Source organism: Corythoichthys intestinalis, unplaced genomic scaffold (genome assembly GCF_030265065.1).
Source record: "Corythoichthys intestinalis isolate RoL2023-P3 unplaced genomic scaffold, ASM3026506v1 HiC_scaffold_26, whole genome shotgun sequence".
NCBI classification, from domain to species: domain Eukaryota; kingdom Metazoa; phylum Chordata; class Actinopteri; order Syngnathiformes; family Syngnathidae; genus Corythoichthys; species Corythoichthys intestinalis.
Window position 1 is genome coordinate 1483711 of NW_026651595.1, and position 21057 is coordinate 1504767.

Consider the following 21057-nt stretch of genomic DNA (forward strand, 5'->3'; position numbering starts at 1 on the left):
GATCTACGCGATATGGCCGAGAAATGTAATTTTGATGTTAACTCCCAAACCGCTGCGCAGAAGTCAACCAAACTTCACCCAATAGTGTATTGTATCACAATCTAGTAGTTTCATGTGGAAATTTGGTTCTAGGACATTTGATTTGAGCGCAATCCTCAAACTTAGGTCAAAAAAGCCATTTAAGCCTTTTCACAGTGAGATCTATGCGATATGGTCGAGAAATGTAATTTTGATGTTAACTCCCAAACCGCTGCGCAGAAGTCAACCAAACTTCACCCAATAGTGTATTGTATCACAATCTAGTAGTTACATGTGGAAATTTGGTTCTAGGACATTTGATTTGAGCGCAATCCTCAAACTTAGGTCAAAAAAGCCATTTAAGCCTTTTCACAGTGAGATCTATGCGATATGGCTGAGAAATGTAATTTTGATGTTAACTCCCAAACCGCTGCGCAGAAGTCAACCAAACTTCACCCAATAGTGTATTGTATCACAATCTAGTAGTTACATTTGAAAATTTGGTTCTAGGACATTTGGTTTGAGCGCAATCATCAAACTTAATTAAAAAAGTCATTTAAGCCTTTTCACAGTGAGATCTACGCGATATGGCCGAGAAATGTAATTTTGATGTTAACTCCCAAACCGCTGCGCAGAAGTCAACCAAACTTCACCCAATAGTGTATTGTATCACAATCTAGTAGTTACATGTGGAAATTTGGTTCTAGGACATTTGATTTGAGCGCAATCCTCAAACTTAGGTCAAAAAAGCCATTTAAGCCTTTTCACAGTGAGATCTATGCGATATGGCCGAGAAATGTAATTTTGATGTTAACTCCCAAACCGCTACGCAGAAGTAAACCAAACTTGACCCAATAGTGTATTGTATCACAATCTAGTAGTTACATGTGGAAATTTGGTTCTAGGACATTTGATTTGAGCGCAATCCTCAAACTTAGGTCAAAAAAGCCATTTAAGCCTTTTCACAGTGAGATCTACGCGATATGGCCGAGAAATGTAATTTTGATGTTAACTCCCAAAACGCTGCGCAGAAGTCAACCAAACTTCACCCAATAGTGTATTGTATCACAATCTAGTAGTTACATTTGGAAATTTCGTTCTAGGACATTTGGTTTGAGCGCAATCATCAAACTTAATTATAAAAGTCATTTAAGCCTTTTCACAGTGAGATCTATGCGATATGGCCGAGAAATGTAATTTTGATGTTAACTCCCAAACCGCTGCGCAGAAGTCAACCAAACTTCACCCAATAGTGTATTTTATCACAATCTAGTAGTTACATTTGGAAATTTAGTTCTAGGACATTTGGTTTGAGCGCAATCTTCAAACTTAATTAAAAAAAGTCATTTAAGCCTTTTCACAGTGAGATCAATGCGATATGGCCGAGAAATGTAATTTTGATGTTCACTCCCAAACCGCTGCACAGAAGTCAACCAAACTTCACCCAATAGTGTATTGTATCACAATCTAGTAGTTACATGTGGAAATTTGGTTCTAGGACATTTGATTTGAGCGCAATCCTCAAACTTAGGTCAAAAAAGCCATTTAAGCCTTTTCACAGTGAGATCTATGCGGTATGGCCGAGAAATGTAATTTTGATGTTAACTCCCAAACCGCTGCGCAGAAGTCTACCAAACTTCACCCAATAGTGTATTGTATCACAATCTAGTAGTTACATGTGGAAATTTGGTTCTAGGACATTTGATTTGAGCGCAATCCTCAAACTTAGGTCAAAAAAGCCATTTAAGCCTTTTCACAGTGAGATCTATGCGATATGGCTGAGAAATGTAATTTTGATGTTAACTCCCAAACCGCTGCGCAGAAGTCAACCAAACTTCACCCAATAGTGTATTTTATCACAATCTAGTAGTTACATTTGGAAATTTAGTTCTAGGACATTTGGTTTGAGCGCAATCTTCAAACTTAATTAAAAAAAGTCATTTAAGCCTTTTCACAGTGAGATCTATGCGATATGGCCGAGAAATGTAATTTTGATGTTAACTCCCAAACCGCTGCGCAGAAGTCAACCAAACTTCACCCAATAGTGTATTTTATCACAATCTGGTAGTTACATTTGGAAATTTAGTTCTAGGACATTTGGTTTGAGCGCAATCTTCAAACTTAATTAAAAAAAGTCATTTAAGCCTTTTCACAGTGAGATCTATGCGATATGGCTGAGAAATGTAATTTTGATGTTAACTCCCAAACCGCTGCGCAGAAGTCAACCAAACTTCACCCAATAGTGTATTGTATCACAATCTAGTAGTTACATGTGGAAATTTGGTTCTAGGACATTTGATTTGAGCGCAATCCTCAAACTTAGGTCAAAAAAGCCATTTAAGCCTTTTCACAGTGAGATCTATGCGATATGGCTGAGAAATGTAATTTTGATGTTAACTCCCAAACCGCTGCGCAGAAGTCAACCAAACTTCACCCAATAGTGTATTGTATCACAATCTAGTATTTACATTTGAAAATTTGGTTCTAGGACATTTGATTTGAGCGCAATCATCAAACTTAATTAAAAAAGTCATTTAAGCCTTTTCACAGTGAGATCTACGCGATATGGCCGAGAAATGTAATTTTGATGTTAACTCCCAAACCGCTGCGCAGAAGTAAACCAAACTTCACCCAATAGTGTATTGTATCACAATCTAGTAGTTACATGTGGAAATTTGGTTCTAGGACATTTGATTTGAGCGCAATCCTCAAACTTAGGTCAAAAAAGCCATTTAAGCCTTTTCACAGTGAGATCTACGCGATATGGCCGAGAAATGTAATTTTGATGTTAACTCCCAAACCGCTGCGCAGAAGTCAACCAAACTTCACCCAATAGTGTATTGTATCACAATCTAGTAGTTACATTTGGAAATTTCGTTCTAGGACATTTGGTTTGAGCGCAATCATCAAACTTAATTAAAAAAGTCATTTAAGCCTTTTCACAGTGAGATCTATGCGATATGGCCGAGAAATGTAATTTTGATGTTAACTCCCAAACCGCTGCGCAGAAGTCAACCAAACTTCACCCAATAGTGTATTTTATCACAATCTAGTAGTTACATTTGGAAATTTAGTTCTAGGACATTTGGTTTGAGCGCAATCTTCAAACTTAATTAAAAAAAGTCATTTAAGCCTTTTCACAGTGAGATCAATGCGATATGGCCGAGAAATGTAATTTTGATGTTCACTCCCAAACCGCTGCACAGAAGTCAACCAAACTTCACCCAATAGTGTATTGTATCACAATCTAGTAGTTACATGTGGAGATTTGGTTCTAGGACATTTGATTTGAGCGCAATCCTAAAACTTAGGTCAAAAAAGCCATTTAAGCCTTTTCACAGTGAGATCTATGCGATATGGCCGAGAAATGTAATTTTGATGTTAACTCCCAAACCGCTACGCAGAAGTAAACCAAACTTCACCCAATAGTGTATTGTATCACAATCTAGTAGTTACATGTGGAAATTTGGTTCTAGGACATTTGATTTGAGCGCAATCCTCAAACTTAGGTCAAAAAAGCCATTTAAGCCTTTTCACAGTGAGATCTACGCGATATGGCCGAGAAATGTAATTTTGATGTTAACTCCCAAACCGCTGCGCAGAAGTCAACCAAACTTCACCCAATAGTGTATTGTATCACAATCTAGTAGTTACATTTGGAAATTTCGTTCTAGGACATTTGGTTTGAGCGCAATCATCAAACTTAATTAAAAAAGTCATTTAAGCCTTTTCACAGTGAGATCTATGCGATATGGCCGAGAAATGTAATTTTGATGTTAACTCCCAAACCGCTGCGCAGAAGTCAACCAAACTTCACCCAATAGTGTATTGTATCACAATCTAGTAGTTACATTTGGAAATTTCGTTCTAGGACATTTGGTTTGAGCGCAATCATCAAACTTAATTATAAAAGTCATTTAAGCCTTTTCACAGTGAGATCTATGCGATATGGCCGAGAAATGTAATTTTGATGTTAACTCCCAAACCGCTGCGCAGAAGTCAACCAAACTTCACCCAATAGTGTATTTTATCACAATCTAGTAGTTACATTTGGAAATTTAGTTCTAGGACATTTGGTTTGAGCGCAATCTTCAAACTTAATTAAAAAAAGTCATTTAAGCCTTTTCACAGTGAGATCTATGCGATATGGCCGAGAAATGTAATTTTGATGTTCACTCCCAAACCGCTGCACAGAAGTCAACCAAACTTCACCCAATAGTGTATTGTATCACAATCTAGTAGTTACATGTGGAAATTTGGTTCTAGGACATTTGATTTGAGCGCAATCCTCAAACTTAGGTCAAAAAAGCCATTTAAGCCTTTTCACAGTGAGATCTATGCGATATGGCCGAGAAATGTAATTTTGATGTTAACTCCCAAACCGCTGCGCAGAAGTCTACCAAACTTCACCCAATAGTGTATTGTATCACAATCTAGTAGTTACATGTGGAAATTTGGTTCTAGGACATTTGATTTGAGCGCAATCCTCAAACTTAGGTCAAAAAAGCCATTTAAGCCTTTTCACAGTGAGATCTATGCGATATGGCTGAGAAATGTAATTTTGATGTTAACTCCCAAACCGCTGCGCAGAAGTCAACCAAACTTCACCCAATAGTGTATTTTATCACAATCTAGTAGTTACATTTGGAAATTTAGTTCTAGGACATGTGGTTTGAGCGCAATCTTCAAACTTAATTAAAAAAAGTCATTTAAGCCTTTTCACAGTGAGATCTATGCGATATGGCCGAGAAATGTAATTTTGATGTTCACTCCCAAACCGCTGCGCAGAAGTCAACCAAACTTCACCCAATAGTGTATTGTATCACAACCTAGTAGGTACATGTGGAAATTTGGTTCTAGGACATTTGATTTGAGCGCAATCCTCAAACTTAGGTCAAAAAAGCCATTTAAGCCTTTTCACAGTGAGATCTATGCGATATGGCCGAGAAATGTAATTTTGATGTTAACTCCCAAACCGCTGCGCAGAAGTCAACCAAATTTCACCTAATAGTGTATTGTATCACAATCTAGTAGTTACATGTAAAAATTTGGTTCTAGGACATTTGATTTGAGCGCAATCCTCAAACTTAGGTCGAAAAAGCCATTTAAGCCTTTTCACAGTGAGATCTACACGATATGGCCGAGAAATGTAATTTTGATGTTAACTCCCAAACCGCTGCGCAGAAGTCAACCAAACTTCACCCAATAGTGTATTGTATCACAATCTAGTAGTTACATTTGAAAATTTCGTTCTAGGACATTTGGTTTGAGCGCAATCATCAAACTTAATTAAAAAAGTCATTTAAGCCTTTTCACAGTGAGATCTATGCGATATGGCCGAGAAATGTAATTTTGATGTTAACTCCCAAACCGCTGCGCAGAAGTCAACCAAACTTCACCCAATAGTGTATTTTATCACAATCTGGTAGTTACATTTGGAAATTTAGTTCTAGGACATTTGGTTTGAGCGCAATCTTCAAACTTAATTAAAAAAAGTCATTTAAGCCTTTTCACAGTGAGATCTATGCGATATGGCTGAGAAATGTAATTTTGATGTTAACTCCCAAACCGCTGCGCAGAAGTCAACCAAACTTCACCCAATAGTGTATTTTATCACAATCTAGTAGTTACATTTGGAAATTTAGTTCTAGGACATTTGGTTTGAGCGCAATCATCAAACTTAATTAAAAAAGTCATTTAAGCCTTTTCACAGTGAGATCTACGCGATATGGCCGAGAAATGTAATTTTGATGTTAACTCCCAAACCGCTGCGCAGAAGTCAACCAAACTTAACCCAATAGTGTATTGTATCACAATCTAGTAGTTTAATGTGGAAATTTGGTTCTAGGACATTTGATTTGAGCGCAATCCTCAAACTTAGGTCAAAAAAGCCATTTAAGCCTTTTCACAGTGAGATCTATGCGATATGGTCGAGAAATGTAATTTTGATGTTAACTCCCAAACCGCTGCGCAGAAGTCAACCAAACTTCACCCAATAGTGTATTGTATCACAATCTAGTAGTTACATGTGAAAATTTGGTTCTAGGACATTCGATTTGAGCGCAATCCTCAAACTTAGGTCAAAAAAGCCATTTAAGCCTTTTCACAGTGAGATCTATGCGATATGGCTGAGAAATGTAATTTTGTTGTTAACTCCCAAAATGCTGCGCAGAAGTCAACCAAACTTCACCCAATAGTGTATTGTATCACAATCTAGTAGTTACATTTGAAAATTTGGTTCTAGGACATTTGGTTTGAGCGCAATCATCAAACTTAATTAAAAAAGTCATTTAAGCCTTTTCACAGTGAGATCTACGCGATATGGCCGAGAAATGTAATTTTGATGTTAACTCCCAAACCGCTGCGCAGAAGTCAACCAAACTTCACCCAATAGTGTATTGTATCACAATCTAGTAGTTACATGTGGAAATTTGGTTCTAGGACATTTGATTTGAGCGCAATCCTCAAACTTAGGTCAAAAAAGCCATTTAAGCCTTTTCACAGTGAGATCTATGCGATATGGCCGAGAAATGTAATTTTGATGTTAACTCCCAAACCGCTACGCAGAAGTAAACCAAACTTCACCCAATAGTGTATTGTATCACAATCTAGTAGTTACATTTGGAAATTTCGTTCTAGGACATTTGGTTTGAGCGCAATCATCAAACTTAATTAAAAAAGTCATTTAAGCCTTTTCACAGTGAGATCTATGCGATATGGCCGAGAAATGTAATTTTGATGTTAACTCCCAAACCGCTGCGCAGAAGTCAACCAAACTTCACCCAATAGTGTATTTTATCACAATCTAGTAGTTACATTTGGAAATTTAGTTCTAGGACATTTGGTTTGAGCGCAATCTTCAAACTTAATTAAAAAAAGTCATTTAAGCCTTTTCACAGTGAGATCTATGCGATATGGCCGAGAAATGTAATTTTGATGTTCACTCCCAAACCGCTGCGCAGAAGTCAACCAAACTTCACCCAATAGTGTATTGTATCACAACCTAGTAGGTACATGTGGAAATTTGGTTCTAGGACATTTGATTTGAGCGCAATCCTCAAACTTAGGTCAAAAAAGCCATTTAAGCCTTTTCACAGTGAGATCTATGCGATATGGCCGAGAAATGTAATTTTGATGTTAACTCCCAAACCGCTGCGCAGAAGTCAACCAAATTTCACCCAATAGTGTATTGTATCACAATCTAGTAGTTACATGTAAAAATTTGGTTCTAGGACATTTGATTTGAGCGCAATCCTCAAACTTAGGTCGAAAAAGCCATTTAAGCCTTTTCACAGTGAGATCTACGCGATATGGCCGAGAAATGTAATTTTGATGTTAACTCCCAAACCGCTGCGCAGAAGTCAACCAGACTTCACCCAATAGTGTATTGTATCACAATCTAGTAGTTACATTTGAAAATTTCGTTCTAGGACATTTGGTTTGAGCGCAATCATCAAACTTAATTAAAAAAGTCATTTAAGCCTTTTCACAGTGAGATCTATGCGATATGGCCGAGAAATGTAATTTTGATGTTAACTCCCAAACCGCTGCGCAGAAGTCAACCAAACTTCACCCAATAGTGTATTTCATCACAATCTAGTAGTTACATTTGGAAATTTAGTTCTAGGACATTTGGTTTGAGCGCAATCTTCAAACTTAATTAAAAAAAGTCATTTAAGCCTTTTCACAGTGAGATCTATGCGATATAGCTGAGAAATGTAATTTTGATGTTAACTCCCAAACCGCTGCGCAGAAGTCAACCAAACTTCACCCAATAGTGTATTTTATGACAATCTAGTAGTTACATTTGGAAATTTAGTTCTAGGACATTTGGTTTGAGCGCAATCATCAAACTTAATTAAAAAAGTCATTTAAGCCTTTTCACAGTGAGATCTATGCGATATGGCTGAGAAATGTAATTGTGATGTTAACTCCCAAACCGCTGCGCAGAAGTCAACCAAACTTCACCCAATAGTGTATTGTATCACAATCTAGTAGTTACATGTGGAAATTTGGTTCTAGGACATTTGATTTGAGCGCAGTCCTCAAACTTAGGTCAAAAATGCCATTTAAGCCTTTTCACAGTGAGATCTATGCGATATGGCCGAGAAATGTAATTTTGATGTTAACTCCCAAACCGCTGCGCAGAAGTCAACCAAACTTCACCCAATAGTGTATTGTATCACAATCTAGTAGTTACATGTAAAAATTTGGTTCTAGGACATTTGATTTGAGCGCAATCCTCAAACTTAGGTCAAAAAAGCCATTTAAGCCTTTTCACAGTGAGATCAACGCGATATGGCCGAGAAATGTAATTTTGATGTTAACTCCCAAACCGCTGCGCAGAAATCAACCAAACTTCACCCAATAGTGTATTGTATCACAATCTAGTAGTTACATTTGAAAATTTCGTTCTAGGACATTTGGTTTGAGCGCAATCATCAAACTTAAATAAAAAAGTCATTTAAGCCTTTTCACAGTGAGATCTATGCGATATGGCCGAGAAATGTAATTTTGATGTTAACTCCCAAACCGCTGTGCAGAAGTCAACCAAACTTCACCCAATAGTGTATTTTATCACAATCTAGTAGTTACATTTGGAAATTTAGTTCTAGGACATTTGGTTTGAGCGCAATCTTCAAACTTAATTAAAAAAAGTCATTTAAGCCTTTTCACAGTGAGATCTATGCGATATGGCTGAGAAGTGTAATTTTGATGTTAACTCCCAAACCGCTGCGCAGAAGTCAACCAAACTTCACCCAATAGTGTATTTTATCACAATCTAGTAGTTACATTTAGAAATTTAGTTCTAGGACATTTGGTTTGAGCGCAATCCTCAAACTTAATTAAAAAAGTCATTTAAGCCTTTTCACAGTGAGATCTATGCGATATGGCTGAGAAGTGTAATTTTGATGTTAACTCCCAAACCGCTGCGCAGAAGTCAACCAAACTTCACCCAATAGTGTATTGTATCACAATGTAGTAGTTAAATGTAAAAATTTGGTTCTAGGACATTTGATTTGAGCGCAATCCTCAAACTTAGGTCAAAAAAGCCATTTAAGCCTTTTCACAGTGAGATCTACGCGATATGGCCGAGAAATGTAATTTTGATGTTAACTCCCAAACCGCTGCGCAGAAGTCAACCAAACTTCACCCAATAGTGTATTGTATCACAATCTAGTAGTTACATTTGAAAATTTCGTTCTAGGACATTTGGTTTGAGCGCAATCATCAAACTTAATTAAAAAAGTCATTTAAGCCTTTTCACAGTGAGATCTATGCGATATGGCTGAGAAATGTAATTTTGATGTTAACTCCCAAACCGCTGCGCAGAAGTCAACCAAACTTCACCCAATAGTGTATTGTATCACACTCTAGTAGTTACATTTGGAAATTTGGTTCTAGGACATTTGGTTTGAGCGCAATCATCAAACTTAATTAAAAAAGTCATTTAAGCCTTTTCACAGTGAGATCTACGCGATATGGCCGAGAAATGTAATTTTGATGTTAACTCCCAAACCGCTGCGCAGAAGTCAACCAAACTTCACCCAATAGTGTATTGTATCACAATCTAGTAGTTACATGTGGAAATTTGGTTCTAGGACATTTGATTTGAGCGCAATCCTCAAACTTAGGTCAAAAATGCCATTTAAGCCTTTTCACAGTGAGATCTACGCGATATGGCCGAGAAATGTAATTTTGATGTTAACTCCCAAACCGCTGCGCAGAAGTCAACCAAACTTCACCCAATAGTGTATTGTATCACAATCTAGTAGTTACATTTGGAAATTTCGTTCTAGGACATTTGGTTTGAGCGCAATCATCAAACTTAATTAAAAAAGTCATTTAAGCCTTTTCACAGTGAGATCTATGCGATATGGCCGAGAAATGTAATTTTGATGTTAACTCCCAAACCGCTACGCAGAAGTCAACCAAACTTCACCCAATAGTGTATTTTATCACAATCTAGTAGTTACATTTGGAAATTTAGTTCTAGGACATTTGGTTTGAGCGCAATCTTCAAACTTAATTAAAAAAAGTCATTTAAGCCTTTTCACAGTGAGATCTATGCGATATGGCCGAGAAATGTAATTTTGATGTTCACTCCCAAACCGCTGCGCAGAAGTCAACCAAACTTCACCCAATAGTGTATTTTATCACAATCTAGTAGTTACATTTAGAAATTTAGTTCTAGGACATTTGGTTTGAGCGCAATCCTCAAACTTAATTAAAAAAGTCATTTAAGCCTTTTCACAGTGAGATCTACGCGATATGGCCGAGAAATGTAATTTTGATGTTAACTCCCAAACCGCTGCGCAGAAGTCAACCAAACTTCACCCAATAGTGTATTGTATCACAACCTAGTAGGTACATGTGGAAATTTGGTTCTAGGACATTTGATTTGAGCGCAATCCTCAAACTTAGGTCAAAAAAGCCATTTAAGCCTTTTCACAGTGAGATCTATGCGATATGGCCGAGAAATGTAATTTTGATGTTAACTCCCAAACCGCTGCGCAGAAGTCAACCAAATTTCACCTAATAGTGTATTGTATCACAATCTAGTAGTTACATGTAAAAATTTGGTTCTAGGACATTTGATTTGAGCGCAATCCTCAAACTTAGGTCGAAAAAGCCATTTAAGCCTTTTCACAGTGAGATCTACACGATATGGCCGAGAAATGTAATTTTGATGTTAACTCCCAAACCGCTGCGCAGAAGTCAACCAAACTTCACCCAATAGTGTATTGTATCACAATCTAGTAGTTACATTTGAAAATTTCGTTCTAGGACATTTGGTTTGAGCGCAATCATCAAACTTAATTAAAAAAGTCATTTAAGCCTTTTCACAGTGAGATCTATGCGATATGGCCGAGAAATGTAATTTTGATGTTAACTCCCAAACCGCTGCGCAGAAGTCAACCAAACTTCACCCAATAGTGTATTTTATCACAATCTGGTAGTTACATTTGGAAATTTAGTTCTAGGACATTTGGTTTGAGCGCAATCTTCAAACTTAATTAAAAAAAGTCATTTAAGCCTTTTCACAGTGAGATCTATGCGATATGGCTGAGAAATGTAATTTTGATGTTAACTCCCAAACCGCTGCGCAGAAGTCAACCAAACTTCACCCAATAGTGTATTTTATCACAATCTAGTAGTTACATTTGGAAATTTAGTTCTAGGACATTTGGTTTGAGCGCAATCATCAAACTTAATTAAAAAAGTCATTTAAGCCTTTTCACAGTGAGATCTACGCGATATGGCCGAGAAATGTAATTTTGATGTTAACTCCCAAACCGCTGCGCAGAAGTCAACCAAACTTAACCCAATAGTGTATTGTATCACAATCTAGTAGTTTAATGTGGAAATTTGGTTCTAGGACATTTGATTTGAGCGCAATCCTCAAACTTAGGTCAAAAAAGCCATTTAAGCCTTTTCACAGTGAGATCTATGCGATATGGTCGAGAAATGTAATTTTGATGTTAACTCCCAAACCGCTGCGCAGAAGTCAACCAAACTTCACCCAATAGTGTATTGTATCACAATCTAGTAGTTACATGTGAAAATTTTGTTCTAGGACATTCGATTTGAGCGCAATCCTCAAACTTAGGTCAAAAAAGCCATTTAAGCCTTTTCACAGTGAGATCTATGCGATATGGCTGAGAAATGTAATTTTGTTGTTAACTCCCAAAATGCTGCGCAGAAGTCAACCAAACTTCACCCAATAGTGTATTGTATCACAATCTAGTAGTTACATTTGAAAATTTGGTTCTAGGACATTTGGTTTGAGCGCAATCATCAAACTTAATTAAAAAAGTCATTTAAGCCTTTTCACAGTGAGATCTACGCGATATGGCCGAGAAATGTAATTTTGATGTTAACTCCCAAACCGCTGCGCAGAAGTCAACCAAACTTCACCCAATAGTGTATTGTATCACAATCTAGTAGTTACATGTGGAAATTTGGTTCTAGGACATTTGATTTGAGCGCAATCCTCAAACTTAGGTCAAAAAAGCCATTTAAGCCTTTTCACAGTGAGATCTATGCGATATGGCCGAGAAATGTAATTTTGATGTTAACTCCCAAACCGCTACGCAGAAGTAAACCAAACTTCACCCAATAGTGTATTGTATCACAATCTAGTAGTTACATTTGGAAATTTCGTTCTAGGACATTTGGTTTGAGCGCAATCATCAAACTTAATTAAAAAAGTCATTTAAGCCTTTTCACAGTGAGATCTATGCGATATGGCCGAGAAATGTAATTTTGATGTTAACTCCCAAACCGCTGCGCAGAAGTCAACCAAACTTCACCCAATAGTGTATTTTATCACAATCTAGTAGTTACATTTGGAAATTTAGTTCTAGGACATTTGGTTTGAGCGCAATCTTCAAACTTAATTAAAAAAAGTCATTTAAGCCTTTTCACAGTGAGATCTATGCGATATGGCCGAGAAATGTAATTTTGATGTTCACTCCCAAACCGCTGCGCAGAAGTCAACCAAACTTCACCCAATAGTGTATTGTATCACAACCTAGTAGGTACATGTGGAAATTTGGTTCTAGGACATTTGATTTGAGCGCAATCCTCAAACTTAGGTCAAAAAAGCCATTTAAGCCTTTTCACAGTGAGATCTATGCGATATGGCCGAGAAATGTAATTTTGATGTTAACTCCCAAACCGCTGCGCAGAAGTCAACCAAATTTCACCCAATAGTGTATTGTATCACAATCTAGTAGTTACATGTAAAAATTTGGTTCTAGGACATTTGATTTGAGCGCAATCCTCAAACTTAGGTCGAAAAAGCCATTTAAGCCTTTTCACAGTGAGATCTACGCGATATGGCCGAGAAATGTAATTTTGATGTTAACTCCCAAACCGCTGCGCAGAAGTCAACCAGACTTCACCCAATAGTGTATTGTATCACAATCTAGTAGTTACATTTGAAAATTTCGTTCTAGGACATTTGGTTTGAGCGCAATCATCAAACTTAATTAAAAAAGTCATTTAAGCCTTTTCACAGTGAGATCTATGCGATATGGCCGAGAAATGTAATTTTGATGTTAACTCCCAAACCGCTGCGCAGAAGTCAACCAAACTTCACCCAATAGTGTATTTCATCACAATCTAGTAGTTACATTTGGAAATTTAGTTCTAGGACATTTGGTTTGAGCGCAATCTTCAAACTTAATTAAAAAAAGTCATTTAAGCCTTTTCACAGTGAGATCTATGCGATATAGCTGAGAAATGTAATTTTGATGTTAACTCCCAAACCGCTGCGCAGAAGTCAACCAAACTTCACCCAATAGTGTATTTTATGACAATCTAGTAGTTACATTTGGAAATTTAGTTCTAGGACATTTGGTTTGAGCGCAATCATCAAACTTAATTAAAAAAGTCATTTAAGCCTTTTCACAGTGAGATCTATGCGATATGGCTGAGAAATGTAATTGTGATGTTAACTCCCAAACCGCTGCGCAGAAGTCAACCAAACTTCACCCAATAGTGTATTGTATCACAATCTAGTAGTTACATGTGGAAATTTGGTTCTAGGACATTTGATTTGAGCGCAGTCCTCAAACTTAGGTCAAAAATGCCATTTAAGCCTTTTCACAGTGAGATCTATGCGATATGGCCGAGAAATGTAATTTTGATGTTAACTCCCAAACCGCTGCGCAGAAGTCAACCAAACTTCACCCAATAGTGTATTGTATCACAATCTAGTAGTTACATGTAAAAATTTGGTTCTAGGACATTTGATTTGAGCGCAATCCTCAAACTTAGGTCAAAAAAGCCATTTAAGCCTTTTCACAGTGAGATCAACGCGATATGGCCGAGAAATGTAATTTTGATGTTAACTCCCAAACCGCTGCGCAGAAATCAACCAAACTTCACCCAATAGTGTATTGTATCACAATCTAGTAGTTACATTTGAAAATTTCGTTCTAGGACATTTGGTTTGAGCGCAATCATCAAACTTAAATAAAAAAGTCATTTAAGCCTTTTCACAGTGAGATCTATGCGATATGGCCGAGAAATGTAATTTTGATGTTAACTCCCAAACCGCTGTGCAGAAGTCAACCAAACTTCACCCAATAGTGTATTTTATCACAATCTAGTAGTTACATTTGGAAATTTAGTTCTAGGACATTTGGTTTGAGCGCAATCTTCAAACTTAATTAAAAAAAGTCATTTAAGCCTTTTCACAGTGAGATCTATGCGATATGGCTGAGAAGTGTAATTTTGATGTTAACTCCCAAACCGCTGCGCAGAAGTCAACCAAACTTCACCCAATAGTGTATTTTATCACAATCTAGTAGTTACATTTAGAAATTTAGTTCTAGGACATTTGGTTTGAGCGCAATCCTCAAACTTAATTAAAAAAGTCATTTAAGCCTTTTCACAGTGAGATCTATGCGATATGGCTGAGAAGTGTAATTTTGATGTTAACTCCCAAACCGCTGCGCAGAAGTCAACCAAACTTCACCCAATAGTGTATTGTATCACAATGTAGTAGTTAAATGTAAAAATTTGGTTCTAGGACATTTGATTTGAGCGCAATCCTCAAACTTAGGTCAAAAAAGCCATTTAAGCCTTTTCACAGTGAGATCTACGCGATATGGCCGAGAAATGTAATTTTGATGTTAACTCCCAAACCGCTGCGCAGAAGTCAACCAAACTTCACCCAATAGTGTATTGTATCACAATCTAGTAGTTACATTTGAAAATTTCGTTCTAGGACATTTGGTTTGAGCGCAATCATCAAACTTAATTAAAAAAGTCATTTAAGCCTTTTCACAGTGAGATCTATGCGATATGGCTGAGAAATGTAATTTTGATGTTAACTCCCAAACCGCTGCGCAGAAGTCAACCAAACTTCACCCAATAGTGTATTGTATCACACTCTAGTAGTTACATTTGGAAATTTGGTTCTAGGACATTTGGTTTGAGCGCAATCATCAAACTTAATTAAAAAAGTCATTTAAGCCTTTTCACAGTGAGATCTACGCGATATGGCCGAGAAATGTAATTTTGATGTTAACTCCCAAACCGCTGCGCAGAAGTCAACCAAACTTCACCCAATAGTGTATTGTATCACAATCTAGTAGTTACATGTGGAAATTTGGTTCTAGGACATTTGATTTGAGCGCAATCCTCAAACTTAGGTCAAAAATGCCATTTAAGCCTTTTCACAGTGAGATCTACGCGATATGGCCGAGAAATGTAATTTTGATGTTAACTCCCAAACCGCTGCGCAGAAGTCAACCAAACTTCACCCAATAGTGTATTGTATCACAATCTAGTAGTTACATTTGGAAATTTCGTTCTAGGACATTTGGTTTGAGCGCAATCATCAAACTTAATTAAAAAAGTCATTTAAGCCTTTTCACAGTGAGATCTATGCGATATGGCCGAGAAATGTAATTTTGATGTTAACTCCCAAACCGCTGCGCAGAAGTCAACCAAACTTCACCCAATAGTGTATTTTATCACAATCTAGTAGTTACATTTGGAAATTTAGTTCTAGGACATTTGGTTTGAGCGCAATCTTCAAACTTAATTAAAAAAAGTCATTTAAGCCTTTTCACAGTGAGATCTATGCGATATGGCCGAGAAATGTAATTTTGATGTTCACTCCCAAACCGCTGCGCAGAAGTCAACCAAACTTCACCCAATAGTGTATTTTATCACAATCTAGTAGTTACATTTAGAAATTTAGTTCTAGGACATTTGGTTTGAGCGCAATCCTCAAACTTAATTAAAAAAGTCATTTAAGCCTTTTCACAGTGAGATCTACGCGATATGGCCGAGAAATGTAATTTTGATGTTAACTCCCAAACCGCTGCGCAGAAGTCAACCAAACTTCACCCAATAGTGTATTGTATCACAATCTAGTAGTTACATGTGGAAATTTGGTTCTAGGACATTTGATTTTAGCGCAATCCTCAAACTTAGGTCAAAAAAGCCATTTAAGCCTTTTCACAGTGAGATCTACGCGATATGGCTGAGAAATGTAATTTTGATGTTAACTCCCAAACCGCTGCGCAGAAGTCAACCAAACTTCACCCAATAGTGTATTTTATCACAATCTAGTAGTTACATTTGGAAATTTCGTTCTAGGACATTTGGTTTGAGCGCAATCATCAAACTTAATTAAAAAAGTCATTTAAGCCTTTTCACAGTGAGATCTTCGCGATATGGCCGAGAAATGTAATTTTGATGTTAACTCCCAAACCGCTGCGCAGAAGTCAACCAAACTTCACCCAATAGTGTATTTTATCACAATCTAGTAGTTACATTTGGAAATTTAGTTCTAGGACATTTGGTTTGAGCGCAATCTTCAAACTTAATTAAAAAAAGTCATTTAAGCCTTTTCACAGTGAGATCTATGCGATATGGCCGAGAAATGTAATTTTGATGTTAACTCCCAAACCGCTGCGCAGAAGTCAACCAAACTTCACCCAATAGTGTATTTTATCACAATCTAGTAGTTACATTTAGAAATTTAGTTCTAGGACATTTGGTTTGAGCGCAATCCTCAAACTTAATTAAAAAAGTCATTTAAGCCTTTTCACAGTGAGATCTACGCGATATGGCCGAGAAATGTAATTTTGATGTTAACTCCCAAACCGCTGCGCAGAAGTCAACCAAACTTCACCCAATAGTGTATTGTATCACAATCTAGTAGTTACATGTGGAAATTTGGTTCTAGGACATTTGATTTGAGCGCAATCCTCAAACTTAGGTCAAAAAAGCCATTTAAGCCTTTTCACAGTGAGATCTACGCGATATGGCTGAGAAATGTAATTTTGATGTTAACTCCCAAACCGCTGCGCAGAAGTCAACCAAACTTCACCCAATAGTGTATTTTATCACAATCTAGTAGTTACATTTGGAAATTTAGTTCTAGGACATTTGGTTTGAGCGCAATCATCAAACTTAATTAAAAAAGCCATTTAAGCCTTTTCACAGTGAGATCTATGCGATATGGCCGAGAAATGTAATTTTGATGTTAACTCCCAAACCGCTACGCAGAAGTAAACCAAACTTCACCCAATAGTGTATTGTATCACAATCTAGTAGTTACATGTGGAAATTTGGTTCTAGGACATTTGATTTGAGCGCAATCCTCAAACTTAGGTCAAAAAAGCCATTTAAGCCTTTTCACAGTGAGATCTACGCGATATGGCCGAGAAATGTAATTTTGATGTTAACTCCCAAACCGCTGCGCAGAAGTCAACCAAACTTCACCCAATAGTGTATTGTATCACAATCTAGTAGTTACATTTGGAAATTTCGTTCTAGGACATTTGGTTTGAGCGCAATCATCAAACTTAATTAAAAAAGTCATTTAAGCCTTTTCACAGTGAGATCTATGCGATATGGCCGAGAAATGTAATTTTGATGTTAACTCCCAAACCGCTGCGCAGAAGTCAACCAAACTTCACCCAATAGTGTATTTTATCACAATCTAGTAGTTACATTTGGAAATTTGGTTCTAGGACATTTGGTTTGAGCGCAATCTTCAAACTTAATTAAAAAAAGTCATTAAAGCCTTTTCACAGTGAGATCAATGCGATATGGCCGAGAAATGTAATTTTGATGTTCACTCCCAAACCGCTGCACAGAAGTCAACCAAACTTCACCCAATAGTGTATTGTATCACAATCTAGTAGTTACATGTGGAAATTTGGTTCTAGGACATTTGATTTGAGCGCAATCCTCAAACTTAGGTCAAAAAAGCCATTTAAGCCTTTTCACAGTGAGATCTATGCGGTATGGCCGAGAAATGTAATTTTGATGTTAACTCCCAAACCGCTGCGCAGAAGTCAACCAAACTTCACCCAATAGTGTATTGTATCACAATCTAGTAGTTACATGTGGAAATTTGGTTCTAGGACATTTGATTTGAGCGCAATCCTCAAACTTAGGTCAAAAAAGCCATTTAAGCCTTTTCACAGTGAGATCTATGCGATATGGCCGAGAAATGTAATTTTGATGTTAACTCCCAAACCGCTACGCAGAAGTCAACCAAACTTCACCCAATAGTGTATTGTATCACAATCTAGTAGTTACATTTGAAAATTTGGTTCTAGGACATTTGGTTTGAGCGCAATCATCAAACTTAATTAAAAAAGTCATTTAAGCCTTTTCACAGTGAGATCTACGCGATATGGCCGAGAAATGTAATTTTGATGTTAACTCCCAAACCGCTGCGCAGAAGTCAACCAAACTTCACCCAATAGTGTATTGTATCACAATCTAGTAGTTACATGTGGAAATTTGGTTCTAGGACATTTGATTTGAGCGCAATCCTCAAACTTAGGTCAAAAAAGCCATTTAAGCCTTTTCACAGTGAGATCTATGCGATATGGCCGAGAAATGTAATTTTGATGTTAACTCCCAAACCGCTACGCAGAAGTAAACCAAACTTCACCCAATAGTGTATTGTATCACAATCTAGTAGTTACATTTGGAAATTTCGTTCTAGGACATTTGGTTTGAGCGCATTCATCAAACTTAATTAAAAAAGTCATTTAAGCCTTTTCACAGTGAGATCTATGCGATATGGCCGAGAAATGTAATTTTGATGTTAACTCCCAAACCGCTGCGCAGAAGTCAACCAAACTTCACCCAATAGTGTATTTTATCACAATCTAGTAGTTACATTTGGAAATTTAGTTCTAGGACATTTGGTTTGAGCGCAATCATCAAACTTAATTAAAAAAGTCATTTAAGCCTTTTCACAGTGAGATCTATGCGATATGGCCGAGAAATGTAATTTTGATGTTAACTCCCAAACCGCTGCGCAGAAGTCAACCAAACTTCACCCAATAGTGTATTTTATCACAATCTAGTAGTTACATTTGGAAATTTGGTTCTAGGACATTTGGTTTGAGCGCAATCTTCAAACTTAATTAAAAAAAGTCATTAAAGCCTTTTCACAGTGAGATCAATGCGATATGGCCGAGAAATGTAATTTTGATGTTCACTCCCAAACCGCTGCACAGAAGTCAACCAAACTTCACCCAATAGTGTATTGTATCACAATCTAGTAGTTACATGTGGAAATTTGGTTCTAGGACATTTGATTTGAGCGCAATCCTCAAACTTAGGTCAAAAAAGCCATTTAAGCCTTTTCACAGTGAGATCTATGCGGTATGGCCGAGAAATGTAATTTTGATGTTAACTCCCAAACCGCTGCGCAGAAGTCAACCAAACTTCACCCAATAGTGTATTGTATCACAATCTAGTAGTTACATGTGGAAATTTGGTTCTAGGACATTTGATTTGAGCGCAATCCTCAAACTTAGGTCAAAAAAGCCATTTAAGCCTTTTCACAGTGAGATCTATGCGATATGGCCGAGAAATGTAATTTTGATGTTAACTCCCAAACCGCTACGCAGAAGTCAACCAAACTTCACCCAATAGTGTATTGTATCACAATCTAGTAGTTACATTTGAAAATTTGGTTCTAGGACATTTGGTTTGAGCGCAATCATCAAACTTAATTAAAAAAGTCATTTAAGCCTTTTCACAGTGAGATCTACGCGATATGGCCGAGAAATGTAATTTTGATGTTAACTCCCAAACCGCTGCGCAGAAGTCAACCAAACTTCACCCAATAGTGTATTGTATCACAATCTAGTAGTTACATGTGGAAATTTGGTTCTAGGACATTTGATTTGAGCGCAATCCTCAAACTTAGGTCAAAAAAGCCATTTAAGCCTTTTCACAGTGAGATCTATGCGATATGGCCGAGAAATGTAATTTTGATGTTAACTCCCAAACCGCTACGCAGAAGTAAACCAAACTTCACCCAATAGTGTATTGTATCACAATCTAGTAGTTACATTTGGAAATTTCGTTCTAGGACATTTGGTTTGAGCGCATTCATCAAACTTAATTAAAAAAGTCATTTAAGCCTTTTCACAGTGAGATCTATGCGATATGGCCGAGAAATGTAATTTTGATGTTAACTCCCAAACCGCTGCGCAGAAGTCAACCAAACTTCACCCAATAGTGTATTTTATCACAATCTAGTAGTTACATTTGGAAATTTAGTTCTAGGACATTTGGTTTGAGCGCAATCTTCAAACTTTATTAAAAAAAGTCATTTAAGCCTTTTCACAGTGAGATCTATGCGATATGGCCGAGAAATGTAATTTTGATGTTCACTCCCAAACCGCTGCGCAGAAGTCAACCAAACTTCACCCAATAGTGTATTGTATCACAACCTAGTAGGTACATGTGGAAATTTGGTTCTAGGACATTTGATTTGAGCGCAATCCTCAAACTTAGGTCAAAAAAGCCATTTAAGCCTTTTCACAGTGAGATCTATGCGATATGGCCGAGAAATGTAATTTTGATGTTAACTCCCAAACCGCTGCGCAGAAGTCAACCAAATTTCACCCAATAGTGTATTGTATCACAATCTAGTAGTTACATGTAAAAATTTGGTTCTAGGACATTTGATTTGAGCGCAATCCTCAAACTTAGGTCGAAAAAGCCATTTAAGCCTTTTCACAGTGAGATCTACGCGATATGGCCGAGAAATGTAATTTTGATGTTAACTCCCAAACCGCTGCGCAGAAGTCAACCAGACTTCACCCAATAGTGTATTGTATCACAATCTAGTAGTTACATTTGAAAATTTCGTTCTAGGACATTTGGTTTGAGCGCAATCATCAAACTTAATTAAAAAAGTCATTTAAGCCTTTTCACAGTGAGATCTATGCGATATAGCTGAGAAATGTAATTTTGATGTTAACTCCCAAACCGCTGCGCAGAAGTCAACCAAACTTCACCCAATAGTGTATTTTATGACAATCTAGTAGTTACATTTGGAAATTTAGTTCTAGGACATTTGGTTTGAGCGCAATCATCAAACTTAATTAAAAAAGTCATTTAAGCCTTTTCACAGTGAGATCTATGCGATATGGCTGAGAAATGTAATTGTGATGTTAACTCCCAAACCGCTGCGCAGAAGTCAACCAAACTTCACCCAATAGTGTATTGTATCACAATCTAGTAGTT